The following is a 3,420-nucleotide window of genomic DNA, read 5'->3' on the forward strand; positions in this document are numbered from 1 at the left end:
TGGATGTCTTTCACCCAGCATAGGGTACATGTAAGTCCATATACTAGTGATGATGGCTGCATCTGCAAACGGAAAACAATGAGGAGTTGCGATGCGTACACAGAAGATGTGTGGAGGTGAACAAGCCCTCTGCCGGGCGAAATGCTCGTCCTCATTGCTATTTCACACATCGTTGGACTTTCAGCCAGTGCACGGGCTGGATGTCTCAGAGACTGGGATACAGTAGCGGTATTGTATATTTACACGCAGTCACTATAGGATCTCCGTGTCCTTGAACCTGCTTCATTTGCGAGGATCTGGATGCAGGAAACTTATTATTTTTTATACTTACATTGACACAGTGGGACCTTTGTGTCCTAGGATCTGCTTATATTGATCACTTATTGAACTATATGGGATCTCTCTATAATAATTTTTGCTGATTACAGCACTAAAAATATCCATACATGTGTATACACATTTTAGAGATCATCTGCCAATTCTGACTAGACTCTTATGTTTTGTCAAATCTGTCTCTGTTATACTCATATGATCACATGTAAATTGATATATGTGATGACTGGTTATGATTCATTTTTTATTCTTCTATGTGTATCTTACTTTTAAAGCTAATCTATAGCTACACACTTTTTCAATTATCCCTCTCACCTTGGAGAGATAATATGTATTATTCATGATTATACTAATGTTCTCGTTTCTACAAAAACTTCCACCCTTTTCTTTTCATTTTGGGTTCAATTATGCTAATTGACCAATTGATATATGTGCAATAGAAATCTTTGGTCCAGAATTTGATATATATATGCTGTGAATTTTCACCAATGGGTTTCTTTTTTATTTTATTTTCAATACATATGGATCTTTTATTATTAAGCACTTAATAATTTTCACAGAGACAGTGATTTTGAATCTTTCTTGTTCATCCATTAATGGTCTGATTTGACATAGGTTGTGTCATTTTTCATTATACTAATTAGAAACATCAGATTGTGACAAATGTATGCTTTCATTTGTTTTGCATATACAATACCTTCCGGATTGTGATGGATGATGTTATCGCAGCTTACCACATGATATTAGAGTTCATTACAAGTTACTCTGCCGGACCAACTTTATCTGCTTTGCATATAGCCTAATTTATACATTAATGTTCATAATTACTTGAATGATGTGGATTTAGAAGCACAAGATATTATATGCAGATCAAGTCTGGCAATTTCCTCAGATTGACTTATGTGGTACAACTAAGGCTTGCTTGTGCATTCCTTTTTTTGTAAGCTGCAATTCACTATAAAATGGACTATTAACAACACTAGTCCTACATTTATTGTCTTGACCTGACAATTATGCAATTTTCCCTAAATATTACTACAGCCATACAATACGTGATTGCCCAGACTCGTCTGATCTTGGAAGCTAAACTGTATTTGGCCTGGTCAGTACCTGGTAGGGTGACCCCCAGGGAATACCAGGTGCTGTAGTTTAAAACACACTTTTGGGAGTGATTTTGCATTAGGACAAGCAATACTAATTTGATATTAATTGTATAATATACCCAATTTCTGAGTGTGTAATAAATTGTCAATTCACCTTCAGACTTCGTTATGATTCACGAAGTCTGTCTCTCTAAGATGGATCTATACCATCTGAATGTTTGAAGAAAAAAAGACAAATATGGTACATGATTAATATTTTATTGTCGGAAATAAAAGTGATGTCTTAATTTAATTATCATTAATCATTAAGAGTGCCCCAGACAATAGCCACACTTTTTTCTCCCTTGTTGATGGGTTACAAAATTGTATTTTTGAGATATGATAGTAAATTATCCACACTGGAAATCTTTTTAAGGTAGTAGATATTAATTGAGGAATAGTGCTTATCTCACTGTGTAACTCTGCGGCAATGCAAAGCTAGAGGCTATGGGGTCAATCCAATTGTCCGCGAAGGGTGCAAGTTGCCATTGCCTGCTCCCGAGTTTGAATTTGCACAGATTTTCTCTGAGCCCTATGGGGCTGCAAACACTTTTGTGCGAGTTCGGGGCTGCCGTAAAGTGTGGCTGTTGCCATAATGACTCGCATCCGCGAGATCATTGTGGTTAATTTAGTCAGGTTATTATGACTGGGTGGTATACGTGCGCTCCTAAGTGTGAGAGATAATGATTGGAGGTGTGGAATGTTAGATGGAGGGGTGTGTATGTGGGAGGGGTTGGGGAGAGGGAGTGTGGAGAGGATGTGGTTATGTATAGGTGGGTGGATGTAATAAAAACTGACAAATGATGTTAGATCCAAACCTATTTATTGGGTAGACACAATGCTTCCTAAGCGGTTCCGTGTGTAGACGTACATATGGTGAATAATATTAATAGTCACGATGTAACCCACGGTTGGGGGGGTTGGTGGACCCTTTTAGGGGGCTACTTTGGCATGTGGGCCTCACTACTGCACGTCCCCCTGCTGGACCTTTGGTCGACAGACTTATGGCAACCGGGGTGTGATGTGGGCTGTGGACCAGGGTGTCTATTGAGGTGGCGGCATCCCGCTCTGCTTGGGGGTGGACTTACCTACCGGTAGGTGGGGAAGGGTCCACAGTGGATGGCAGTTGTGATGGATGTCCTGATGCCAAGCTTGGTGGTATTTCTAGCCTCTGAACTGGAGAGGGGGAGAAATTACCAAGAGACTTAGAAAGGAGGAACTCAAATGGATCTTCACCTTGCAAACACCTACACCCCATGCACTCAACATTGATAATGAGATCAAATCAGTCATTTCTAAATAACATCACTCGTGGTTTTAGTACATCAATTTATACATCATGTACCACTATCAATATCACCAACACATACCACTGTTTGTTTGTTTTTTCACTGCACCCATCACAAGCACCAACACCTCACAATGAGTGCTACTAACAAGGTACCCATATTGACCCCACTATGGTAGACCACCCATCATGAGACGCTCACTAGACAGTTAGTACCAACTTACCCTCCTGCACCTAGATCATGTCAGCACTCACCCCCCACCCCCGAGATATGGTCCCCCCACAGATTTCTGACACTAGATAAGCACATACACAATACACCTACCTAACCAACCACCCACCTCCCATACCCCCTTACCCCACCGACTACACACAGGTTCCTATACATACAACACTACAACACTATTTTTGCAAAAGACCACTCTCTCCCGCTGCACGCGGAGCCCACACACAGATATCTTCGCCCCAACCTATCACCACATGTACCATTTAAACATTTTAGGTTTAATCATTTGATGGCCCACCCGTAAGCAACGAATCACTAACGGTAATAGGTTAATACACGCTGCACCAATTAATTACTTGGTACCTAAACATGTATCGTAGGATACACCTACGCCACTCACTATTGGACCATTATGTGCACGTGACCCAAAA

At 40.5% G+C, this 3,420-nt stretch overlaps 1 pseudogene; it reads left to right on the forward strand.

The window, feature by feature from the left end:
- The first annotated feature begins 1,366 nt into the window (after positions 1-1,366).
- On the forward strand, positions 1,367-1,484 carry LOC148539717 (5S ribosomal RNA; annotated as a pseudogene).
- The last annotated feature ends 1,936 nt before the right edge of the window (positions 1,485-3,420 follow it).

Source organism: Taudactylus pleione, unplaced genomic scaffold, assembly GCF_031769625.1.
Source record: "Taudactylus pleione unplaced genomic scaffold, aTauple2 ptg000021l, whole genome shotgun sequence".
In the NCBI taxonomy this organism is placed as follows: domain Eukaryota; kingdom Metazoa; phylum Chordata; class Amphibia; order Anura; family Myobatrachidae; genus Taudactylus; species Taudactylus pleione.